Genomic DNA, 12,804 nt, shown 5'->3' on the forward strand with positions numbered 1-12,804 from the left:
GCTGGTCATGTGCCCTCTTTCTGCTACAGCACTGTTTGCAAAAGAGGAGGGGAAATACACATCGCCAGACGTCAGGCCTGTTGTATAGAACTGCTCTCTACTGGTGCTCTGAAATGTTTCTTTTAAAAAATTAAAAATAAAGAGCAACACAGCAAGCAAAGAGTGAGATAGCAAGACAAATGCTATGGATGTGGAATAAGAACACTATAAACAAAAAGTCAAGCAGCACAGAAATGCAAGCTTAACACTGCAATTCTATGTCTGTTTACTAATATTAGTAGTGGTAGTAGCAGTAGTATGCTGGTGGTCAACAAAAGAGGTTTAAAGACTCTCTCAAGGCAAATCTTTAAAAATGTAGTGTAAACACTGACAACTGGGAAACACTGGCCTGCGAGCGCTCCAGTTGGAGAACAGCCTTTACCAAATTGTCATGGGCTTTGAAGAAATTCGATCTCAGGGCGCAAGGGAGAAATGTGCTAAGAGGAAGGCACGCTTGGCAAATCCACACCGTGATCAACTCCTGCCTGGAAACCAATGTCCCCACAGTGGAAGGACATGTGGATCCAGAATTGGCCTCCACAGTCACTTGTTAAAACCGTGTTTATGGAAGACAATCTTACTCGGCTACGAGTGATTGCCAAAGAGTAGTAGTAAGAATACTACTAATTTCTTAGTTGTATCCTGCCCATCTGACTGGGGTGCCCCAGCCACTTTGTGTGGCTTCCAACAGAATATAAAAACACACAATATATCAGGCATGATACTCATGTCCAATGGGGCTTACTCGTTAATAAGTCCCAGATAATTACTGAATTGGGTTTGGAGGCCCATATGGAAGTCAGTGGTCCTTAAGACATACAGGTCCCAAAGTGTTGAGGGCTTTAAAGAGTTAAGATCAGCACCCTGAGTTGACCACAGAAATAGATTAGCAGCTGGGGTAGATCTGACAAAACTGGCTATCGCCCATCAGCACCCCACCTGCGGCACTTTGCACCAGCTGAAGTTTCTGAACAATTTAAGGGCTGACCCACTCAAAGCTTGTTACAATAATTCTGGAGGTTTCAAGGACATACACGATGGTAGCAAGGAAGGGTCTTGGTGAGTGAGCCAGCTGAAGCTGGAAAAAGGAACCCATCACTGCTGATGCATCTAACAAGCATACCATGCCAAGGTGTATCCCCAAACTACAAATTCGGGGGCACAGCTGGATCAGGACATTTTGCTGCTATGGGCAAAACACCATGATTATGCCCCTTCCCCAATGTCAACCCCCCCCTGGAGATCTGGGCTTCCCCCCTGCTCTCACCCATACTGCACAAACTGGTCCCACAACTACACTCTTGCCTGAGGCTGTGCCCATGCTACCACCATGACGCAGCGACAGAGGTGAGGGCCATGAAGGCAACAGTACTGTAGCAGCATTGAGGGCTAAGCCCCAGCAGGGCTGGCAGCAGAACAATAGCAGGTGCAGGGAGAGGGTCGGATCCGCCACCCAAGGCTAACAGCCTCACCTAGCCTCATGGGTGGCTCGCCCTTGTTCACGGGGGGTGCAACCCCTTTCCAGGACAAACCGTAAACTCAAACCAGAGTCAAATGGCCTATCCACTAACAGGAGTTCTGTTTTGCCTGGACTAAATGTTGATAGCAATTAGCCTCAACAAGTGAGCCTCGTAGGCAAGCAAGGATTTGAACCTAGCTAACAAAACAGTTGTAGGGCAAAAAAAGAATACAAAACAAGGAACACTGAGATTCGGACAAGTACAGTGGTACCTCGAGTTAAAAACGCCGCAGGTTACAAACGCTTCAGGTTACAAACTCCGCTAACCTGGAAGAGTTACCTCGAGTTGAGAACTTTGCCCCAGGATGAGAACGGAAATCATGTGCCGGTGGCACAGCGGCAGCAAGAGGCCCCATTAGCAAAAGCACACCTCTAGTTAAGAACAGTTTCAGGTTAAGAATGGACCTCCGGAACGAATTAAGTTTGTAACTAGAGGTACCACTGTATTTTAAGAACCGAAACCAGAAAAGCCGAACCCAAGTTGTCTTTAGCTTGTCTTAGCTCCAAGATAAAGGACAAGAACTTTATTTGCTACCGTATCTATCTCTTTTTGCCCTCCAGATGAAAAAAAAGGACAAATTTTATGGCCGCAAGGAAATCATTGTAGCTCATATACTGAGGTCTAATTCACATGGCCCATTGAGATTTACCACAAATTGATATCTACGATAAAACTCCTGCTGATTTATGGAAGGGTCACTTGGGACACTGAGCCCTTTTCCCACCTGCTCATGTTCCTCCTCCAAAAAGGGTTACCAGTGGTATAGTTCTCCAAACCACATTCCATTTAGTCCTGGAGCAGTTCCACTATTTAAAAAAAAATAATAATGAAAGAGACAGAGATTTGATCCTCTAGGAAGGAAAAAACACCTTGCCTCACAAATGGAAAAGGGCTACAGGAAAACATATGACTCTGTTTTCCAAGATGACACCCTACTACCAGTTGATAAAAGTTAATATTCCCTCTTCGGATGAAAAAAAAAAGGGGGGGGGAGCCCTTACATGAATTATTTGTACACAGGCTGTGTTTCCATACAGCCTGGGGAGCAGAACTACCATCTTCCCAGCTATGTGATGTCATATAAATTCTGTGCCAGTTTCAGGAGCGTAAGCCTAAAGTATAATGAGCTTCCTGCAAGAGGAGCCTTTCATTCCAAATGCTGCCCTTGATGTCAATGCCAGGACAAAATTGTCTAGGATGAGCAAATGTGGCTGTACTAGCAACTTTCCAATGACACCTGCAAGACGTACATATTCAACACTCCCCTCTGTATCTTATTACTCCTATGGCAGTGCAACAATATGCAGCCCTTAAAAAAATTATTAGATTTTCAACAAAAATAACAAACAGAAAAAAATAACAAATACAACAACATAGAAAAATATACACAAAAATAATATCAAATCCATAAAATGACTGCTCCAGAGAAGCGGGCACGGAGCAATGGATTCAAGCTACAAGAAAGAAGATTCCACGTAAACATTAGGAAGAACTTCCTGACAGTAAGAGCTGTTCGACAGTGGAACTTGCTGCCAAGGAGTGTGGTGGAGTCTCCTTCTTTAGAGGTCTTTAAGCGGAGGCTTGACAGCCATCTGTCAGGAATGCTTTGATGGTGTTTCCTGCTTGGCAAGGGGTTGGACTGGATGGCCCTTGTGGTCTCTTCCAACTCTATGATTCTATGAGATTCTCCGAATCCTGTGACTTCCCTCCACCCCCGCCCCTGGTTCCTTAAATTTTCTTTTCAACTACATATCATTTCTACTCCAAAATATTTTTAACCTCAAATATGCAGTCCTGAAGCAAATATCTAGTGACAAGATAATGGTATCTTGCCAATGCTTGAACTGAATTTTTCCCCTAAAAAAAAATTCACTTAAATAAGGGCTCAGAAACCCATGGCCCTCCAGATGTTGCTGGACTACAACTCCCATCATCCCTGATCCTGGACCATGCTGGCTGGGGCTGATGGAAGTTGTAGTCCAACAGCCCTAGTTCTGCACCCCTCACTTAAAGGAAACATGCCCAGAAGAACATTGCATGTAACTAGAAGACAACTACGGTTCAAATATAGAGAATGTAAATAAATACAGTATTGTCCTTTGAGTCTTGAGAAGGCATGGTTATCAAACCTTAGAATTCCATCTTTGATCTTATTGCCTGGACTGACATTTTGCTGCTAAACTCTCTTAATCTCAACCCCATTTCAGTCATATGTTATTAATGGCTCCAGCAACCACTGCTTGATGACTTGTATAGGTTTTCAAAGCCTTCAAGATCCTGATTCACTATCTTGGAAACAGAGACAAAGGACACGAAAGCTCATACCAATAACAAAATTAGTTGGTCTCTAAGGTGCTACTGGAAGGAATTTTTTTGTTTTAATTTAAGTTCATCTCTACATAAGCTTAGCTCAACCCAGTGCAGGAGACACAGAATGAATTAATTTGAAGTAGCTGACACTGGGTATAAAAATGAGAGGGAGAAATTCTTTATACAGGAGGAGGAAATCAGTGCTATCAACCAATTATCTTGTTCTGTGCTATTCAAGAGCAGAGAGAAAAACATTACAAAGCCATGAACTGAGATCAATTGTCTCATACTGAAGGCTTGGCTGAAGAATACAGAACAACAGAAAAAATATTTAGCAAGGTACGCTAAATTTCAAAGGATTTTAAAAAGTCAATTACTGTATAAAGAATGTATCCTTAAGCATCTTTGCTCCCTACTACTTATCTACCTTATTTTCACCAAGATAGAAATTCTGTGCTGGCTTACTATTTAGGTAATGCAACCATTAGCCTCAGTTGCAAGCAACACAATTAACTGGTACTTGATAATGCTCATTTAGGTACCGTAACTGAATGCTCCAGAAAACCAATGAGGTGCAACTTAGGATAAGTGAAGTTCTCAGAAGATATGCAATGGAACAGTTGTTCTACAGGAACATTACATGCAGGAAAGAGAGAGAGAGAAAGAACAAATAAAATGACACCAACATAGGAAGATTACTTTTGAAAAGGGAATTAATAAGAAAGGTAACATTACGAGGTAAACATTTTTCCCAAACAAGTGAGAAAAAGGAGTGCCTTTGTTTGATTACCAAGTTTCTCTCTTTTGTAACTGATCTCCTTTGCTCACTTTACAGATAACAGTGGAATCGAGGAGGAATTTAATGCTTTTAAAGTATGTATTGCTTTCATCTCCAAATTTTCAAGCCCCGTGCAGGTCTCCCACAGGGGTGGTCCAGGCTAACCTACTTCAAGGATAAAGGTAGACAAATTGCACAATCCATTGCTGACATAAGCTTGTACCCTATTTTCCTCCCCTCCAAGAAAATGCAAGGCATTACACCCACTCTCATCTCATATAGCTCAAGGGAATATTGTTCATAAGACAGGACTTTACCACTGTCCCAAATGATCAAATAATATTTTGGCTGGGATACAGGGACATTACAATATTTCTGTTTAGGCATCCCAAAGGTTACTTATAGCATTAGAACGCTTGGGTGAAGTAGCGTAACATACCGAATGTTTTAGTTCCAAGCATTTATGCAGCAGGATGGAATGAATTTTCACTCATGGTAAACATTCCTGCAGCTCTGAAACACAACTACAAGATTACTCAACTGATTCGAAGTGTTTGCCACATAAAAGGGAACGACATATGTAAACTTGTTAAGCACAATCAAAGCTTGAGTCTGCACCCGTGCCAAGGATTTTAACAATAGTGCTAAGAATGCATTCTAAATAAAACAATTATGGTCGACATCTATTTACTCTTAATTTTATGGTAAAGAAAACTGTCTCACTGATTTAGACCTATTTAAAAGCTCCCTTTAAAAGTGCAGCAGAAATACTAAAATGCATGTATTTTTTTGAAATGTAAGAATCAACACACAAATGCTATAGTGCTTTTTTTCTTGTAGCGGGAAAAAGCATTGGATAAAATGCAAACCACCCCAAAACTATGCTGATTAATTTAGGCTCATCAATTCAAAAGTTTTATGCAACCGCTATTCATTGAAGTTCAGTGTAGTTGCATCCCACAGGATTTGCTCATTCCATGAGTATTAAATTCAAATATTTAAAGGCCTCCCTGTGCAAGGAAGCCACAGGGAATCAGCAACCCAACCACCCAAGCAATTTCTAAATTGACACATGAGGAATGCTGCTACACATGCAACAAATGCAGTCATCTGATTGCTTTGCCAAATACACATATATCCATTCCATGGTTGTTCACCCATTTCAGTAACTTCCTACAGGGTCAAGTGCAGGCATAGAGTTACTACCAAGACTAGGCTTGTCACTCCACAAGCCTGCTTTGGAAGCAAAAATAAATATAGCCTACCATTACATGAACGAACCTGCGGCTCATCCGCTCCCCTCTCCTCCACTGCCACAAGGCAATTGTAAGTTTTCCATTCCTTTTTAAATTATCCACTATTTAGCATTGCATCCAAACCTGAACTGTAGGGTACTCTTAACTACAGTTTATTGAAACAAGCCAGCTTCATAAACCATAGTTTTCTGGATTCAGACAATGTTGCAAAGTATGGTTAAACTAAAAAGGAAACAGACGCTTTCAAATTCTTCCTTGTTGCGGCTCATATGTATAATGGCCAGCTATGGTTTAGTGCTACATATTAAGGACTCTGTGGAAACAAGCCAACTTCAAACCATATTTTATAAAGCTGGCTTGTCACTAAACACAATTAAGATTAACCACAGTTTAGGGTTCAGCAGAAAAGGTAAACTGTGGTTGATCTATACAGGAAGTAGAAGCTTCCGAACTCCTCACAGCTGTACTGGCAGGGGAGGAGAACACAGGAGCCTATGGTTTAATGAACTAGGCCAGTACCTAAGGCACAAGCTTGGTAGCATTTGAGAGAGATTCTATTAGGAAATGCAAGGGATTGTGCATATATTATCCCATGCAGGATACAGTAATCTTAAACCATTACTACAGACTTTTTGATAAATGTGCCCGCAGCAACCTATTTCCACATCCATATGCTAGACTGAGAGTTATGATAGCAGCATTTCCTGAGAACCGAACTTAACACAGACGTAAAAATGTATTTATTGGTTATGAACCAGTTTTCAACATGGGACTGGAAGAACCATTTTTATCATGCTGAGGATATATCAACAAAGCAGTTGGGGGGGTGGGAATCCCTTATAGGTCTTTTATCTTAAAAGCCCACAAACTGCACAAAGCCATAGCTTTATAGAAATGCTCTTTCCTCCACATATTAGATATGCAATGAGTACACTGAACAATATACATGTACAACAGTTGTACACACGCACACACACACATGCACAATTAAATGAGTTTAGTATTTCCCTCTTGTACAGTCTACCACTGAAAAGTGCATATAGAAACTACGGTAATAGTTCAACTTCGCATGTCATTTGTGCAAGCTATAGCTTATCCAGAAGAATCCTGAAGCATTTCCCATTTACATTGCAAATACCGAAACTGGAGGACAGATGGCTTTGTGAACATGTTGCATAAATCCTACCCACAATCCTACCCAGTGGAATAATGCTCATTGATTTCAATTGTGTGTCACAGAAAGAAATCTGTATTTGCTGTATTTGTGCTAGCGTAGAGAACTTTTGCTTGTGCGAGGTGAGACACTCAATTTACACCAATCCCCTTTAACTATCACAGTTCTCTCATTCTCTCCTGGCAGATCTCCCAGTGCCCTAGAGCAGGCACATCCAACTCCCAAGAGACTGGGATCTACTCCCAGTATTAAAAAACAACAACTGGCAGTGATCTACCCATTGTCATTGGAGGGAGGAGGAGTGTGCGTGGGGTGGGTGGATTGCCCAGAGTCGTTGAGCCCAGAGTTGTTGAGCTTTTGGGGGGGGAGTAGGATTGCCCAGAGTTCTTCAGCTTTAATTTGCTAACTTTGTTAACTTTTGGAAACTTTATTTAATCCCTCAATTGATAAGGGTCCCGTGATCTACCAGGATCAGCCAGGGATCTACCGGTAGACATGCCTGCCCTAGAGCATCTTTTCATGGGTCCGTAGAGGATGTAGTGGCTGCGGAGGTCAGAAAATATTGGGTGCCCTGCCTTGTCTAAGAAGAAGTGCTTTCTGCTGGTGCAAGGCCACCACAAGATATAATCTTGATGCTATATTCACACAGAGAGACTTGATTCATAGAAGGCCGATTTTATTTGATAAAATAAAGCTGCTATGTAAGCTATAAAACCAGTAAATGTAACACACAGTCAAAATAATAATTTTAAGGACTGAAGCATATTCTCAGGGACTATCCAGTTCTATCAGAATCATCATCGTATTCAGTATCACATATTCAGTAATCATAAATAGTAACAAGCATGGCCACATCTCCACACCTGATTCTACAGCGCTATCTGTGTTGCTGGACTCTTGACACTGGATTAATGGTTCTCCATCAGCATGATAGTAAAATAAATAAAAGATGGCTTAGTCGGTAGAGCAGGAGACTCTTAATCTCAGGGTCATGGGTTCAAGCCCCACGTTGGACAAAAGATTCCTGCATTGCAAGGGGGTTGGACTAGATGACCCTCATGGTCCCTTCCAATTCTACAATTCTATGAAAACAGTTCTAGAAACTAAATATAGTACATAAATGTATTTCTTCAAGAAAACTCTATAATGAATTGTAGACACTAAAAACAAATGGATATTACCCTTCTAGCCATAGTTACCATACTTTTACGTGTATAAGACGCGTCCATGTATAAGACACCCCCCATTTTTAGGGACTCAAATTTAAGAAAATGGAGGGGAGATACCACAGAGTTGTTGAGCTTTTGGGGGGGGGATTGCTGAAAATCGCTCACCTGCACGCATTGCAAAATCCGCCTCTTGTCTGACCCCTCACTGGCAGAAGTTGCCAATCACACACCCAATTGCCGCAGCTTCAGCCAATTAACACCATCCATTTATGCAGCAACCAATCACACACACAATAGCTGCTAAGAGCTATGGCCGCAACCAATCAAACGTCCACCCTATGCGCTACCCATTTATAAGACGGCATGATTTTTAAAGAAAAAAACCTAGTCTTTTACACGGAAAAGGACGGTAAGCAGTTATAAATGCCACTGATTTTAACAAGGGGTGGTCCTACGCAACTTACCTAGGAGCGAGCCCCACTGAACTGGGTGGGAATCACCTCCAAGCACATGCAGACCAGACTGCAGTGCCAAATACACACTCTATCAACAGCTACCCACTTTTGCTTCATTGTTCCTATTTGAATATTTGTGTTTACATGCACATATATCCAAGTAACTACACTAATTAGGGCAGAGAAATTTGTTTTGATAAATAACTACTGCTGCTGCCATGAGTGCTAGAAGGAAGACCTGCTCCCTGCTGTAAAGCCAATTCCACCTGGCCTAGAGGGTGGGACCCCCCACCCCCACCCAGACTCACCCTGAGCAGCTAAAAGAGGCTCCGGGGAGGTCAGAGGGACAATGTTGGAACAACTCTTGGTTTGGGGCAACTGGCTAAAATGTTTCAGCTGTTTTAAACGGTTCTAATTTTGGTTCCTCTGTTTTGTTTTTGTGGGGTTGGTTTTGGTTAAATGTTTAGGTGGAATTGGTGGTTATTTTAATGTGGGTATAACTATAAACTGTTTATTATTTTTGTTGTTGTTGTTGATTTCTATTGATTTATTGGTTGGTTGGTTGCTTGCTTGCTTATATAGGATATTTTGTTTTTCAGTGTTTGATGTTTTGTTGTGTTTTTATATATGTTATAAGCCACCCAGAGTCGCAGGGGAAACCCAACCAGATGGGTGGGATATAAATTTTAAAAGAAAAAAAGAGAAATATTCGATCGAAATAATCAACCAATATTTCCACAAGTGGAATAATTCAAAATCCTTACAATGGGAGTGTGATCTAGTTGTAGGTCTTTGGATGATTTCTAGGGTGTCCAACTCCCAAGTGTGGCAGAAACAAAAAGGCTCCCATTGGTACCCCTTTTCTATAGTAATTCATACGTAGAAATGTATCTTATGTGTGTAAGTTGTCCCAGTGTGTACTGTAGATAATTAGCTCCATCTCTCAGCCACCTTTTTGAATCTAGCTTTGCTCCTATAAGCCATTTTTTGTATCCATCTGTAACAGATGGACATCAGGGTTCTTAAAAAAAAACACAATAGTTGCCTCATGTTTAACTTGCCTCGACTTTAAGGCTACATATCTTGCTGCCGACTGTGGCAGCAATCCACAAACCTGTCAAGCCTTACAACCTGGACTTAAAGTGAATTTAATAAAGATTAATATCCTTTAAATCACACCTCATCGTTTGACTTCAAATGTTGGATGTGCATCACATTCAATGAATGTTACAGCTTGAGATCACAAGCTATAGACCTTCTATCTATAATAATAAATCTCGAAATAGCTCATTCAAACTCGCAAAACGAGAGATGGGACAGCCCATAGAATGAGACAAATTTTTAAAAAGAAGAGAGAAAGATAAGAAGTGGGAATATTTATTGAAGAAATAACCCTCTAGCTACCTTACCAAACCAGGACACATCAATATTCTTGTTTTTCCTGAAACACATCAGGTAATTTATAAGCATCAGGCATTTATGGAAGACCAGTTCAAAGCATCTTCTCCTCTTTTCATCGACGTGTTAATTATCTGGTGTTGTACTTATTAAGCGGTTTTATTTATTAATTTTCTTTCTATCCTATCCCACCTTTTTTGTCCTTCTTCAATCAATCCCCACATCAACCCTGTGAGGTAGGTTAGGCTGGTCACACCGTTAGTTTCATAGCTGGCTGAATGGAGATCTGAATCCTGGTCTCCCAGGTCTTAGTCCGACACTCTCACCACTAAACCACACTGCCTCTCACAACACACATGAAATCACTTGATGCTATGCATGTTAACTCAGAAGTCAGTCAAGAGACCAATTTTGAAATTAAAGAGTCTCTTCAAAAACAGTCATACTAGCAAATGCCCAAAATGACAGACTGAGATGAACTAAAGTAATTGCATTTTTTCTTGAGTCATTAAAGTTAAGGAAGTTTTTATGTTACATGAACAATTCCAAAGGAAAACCTATTGAAGTTCACAATTATTTTTTTACAAAAACAAACAAGCAAACCTCAGGCCTGAAATCATTTTTCATTTTTAAGTGGCAAGATGGCATTCCGGCTAGAATGTGCAACATTATCTAGACCAGTGTTTCCCAACCTTGGGTCTCCAGCTGTTTTTGCACTACAACTCCCATCATCCTTAGCTAGCAAGACCAGTGGTCAGGAATGATGGGAACTGTAGTCCAAAAGCAGCTGGAGACCCAAGGTTGGGAAACACTGATCTAGACTACCACATGAAAATAAATGTATGAATCACTCTGCTTGTATTTCCAATATAAACCACTAGTAAATGCACTTATGATCTACAGTAACAGCTTTGTATGTTTATTCAAAAGTCCCACTGTGTTCAATGGTACTTACTCCCAAGTAAGGGTGCAAAAGATTACAGCCAGTTATTTTTTGCATGATTTCCTGGGAGTTAAGTTCCATGGGTTTACTTCTCAGCAAACATGCATAAGATTAAACTTGGACTTGGACTTCCATCTTCCCTTAAGCGGTTTTCTCAGCAAGTATCGGCTTTACCTATCAATTGTTAGCAGTTTTAGACACATGTCCATCCAATGAAAAAAGCATCACACTACAGACAAAATGCTTTGCAACTATGAGAAGCAACTATTGGAATTCACAGCAAAATGCATTCACGTAACATTTGAGTACAGTACTTGAGTCAGGCCTATTAACTTTGTGTGTATGTCACATTAGTAGAAAAGGAGCCTCAAAAAATGTAAACTCTTGAGGCTGTTAAATAAAAAGGAGTTCTGCATCCTCAGTATACCACCAAATGCATTCCGTTTATTCACATTTAACACGCAAAACGGTCTGACTAAAAATCAATAGAACTGAATCAACTTTAACCCAAGCATCTCAACGGAGCTGTTCTAGATATTCAACTACAAGGCCTGGTTTGATCATCTTAATAGAGTTTCTGCTGTAATATTTAAAACTAGGATGTAGCTTTAATTCGAATACCACAAAATAGCGAAGATCCAGGTGGATATTTCTTTTAAGTATTTCACCTGTAGCAATCAATCAAAAGGCTGCAAAATACTCTGCGGTCACTGGGGGTGGGGGGGGGAGAGGTTTGTTTGTTTTTTAAGTCCACTTTATTTAGCAAAAGAAATGCATCTGTATTTCGTGGGTAAGAATCCCGTCTCGAATCCGTTTGTATTATCTCCAGCTCAGAAACTTCCCCCCCAGCGAAGCACCTATTTCATTTCCTGCCCTTTAAAAGCTCGCCAGCTCTTGATCCTTGGAGGCGATGGACTGACCGTGACACTCTCGCCGACGAGGAAGGAAGAAGACCAGACCCAGGAAGGGGGGAAACGACCGCGCTCGTGAGATCGTGCACTTGCAAAGCGCGCCGATCAATTCCCCAAACATTTCATCTGTTGCTGCAGATCCCCAGCGCTTGCAACGAGTAACACACAACAAAAGCCTCGCCTGAGACTCCGCGCCTCTCGCACGCAGCGCTGTGCCTCGTCCTCTACATGGGGACCCTCCTTTCCCCCCCTATTTAAAAATAGTCATCAAGGTGGGGGGGAACCCGGAGTACTCACCGCTTGCGTGGCCAGCCGCCCGCCTCGGGCCAGCCGCCCCATCCCACGAGCGCACAATGCAGCGAGCGAGCGAGGCTGGCGGCGTGCACTGCAGTCCTGCTCTGGAACGCTCAGCCTCCCCGACACTCCCGCCAGCCAATGAGAGCGCCGGAAGCAGCGCTAAATTCTTGGGCTGCCTCGCCATTGGCCAGCCAATTAGCGTGGCTTGGCTGATCAGAGGGGCTGAGACGAGCTGCAGGGCTGGTCACTCACCCGCGTTGCAAGGCAGAGGGCGAGAGAGAGAGAAAGGAGGAGAAGCCTTGGCTCCTCCGCCACGCAGCCCTTCGACCCACCTCCGGGACTGGGGGTTCCTCCACAGGTCACGAGAGATCACCCCTTCTGTCCATCGCATTTCCCCTCCTCCCCGCTTTGGGGCTGCATGTCACAGAATCCATCGAATGATTCTCAGATTGGGGCGCCTGTGGAACCCCCTGCCACCAGGAGTGCCAACTTGAAATGGGGGGGGGGGCAGGTAAGCCCCGCCCCGCATAATCGATCACAGGACATGGCACATG

The 12,804-nt window shown here is 42.3% G+C and overlaps 1 protein-coding gene across 2 annotated transcripts in view; it reads right to left on the bottom strand.

Moving 5' to 3' along the window:
* LYPD6 (LY6/PLAUR domain containing 6) overlaps positions 1–12,372 on the bottom strand; it is a 56,959-nt gene extending 44,587 nt beyond the window's left edge. Inside the window, exon 1 of one of the 2 annotated variants that reach the window (XM_035131383.3) lies at positions 12,251–12,372. The gene's annotated coding sequence lies outside the window, so the exon portion shown is untranslated. Of the gene's footprint in view, positions 1–11,962; positions 12,102–12,250 lie in introns of those variants that run through there. The other variant, XM_088661599.1, reaches the window with a different exon arrangement.
* Between the last annotated feature and the right edge of the window lie 432 nt (positions 12,373–12,804).

Source organism: Zootoca vivipara, chromosome 1, assembly GCF_965207765.1.
Source record: "Zootoca vivipara chromosome 1, rZooViv2.hap1.1, whole genome shotgun sequence".
In the NCBI taxonomy this organism is placed as follows: Eukaryota; Metazoa; Chordata; class Lepidosauria; order Squamata; family Lacertidae; genus Zootoca; species Zootoca vivipara.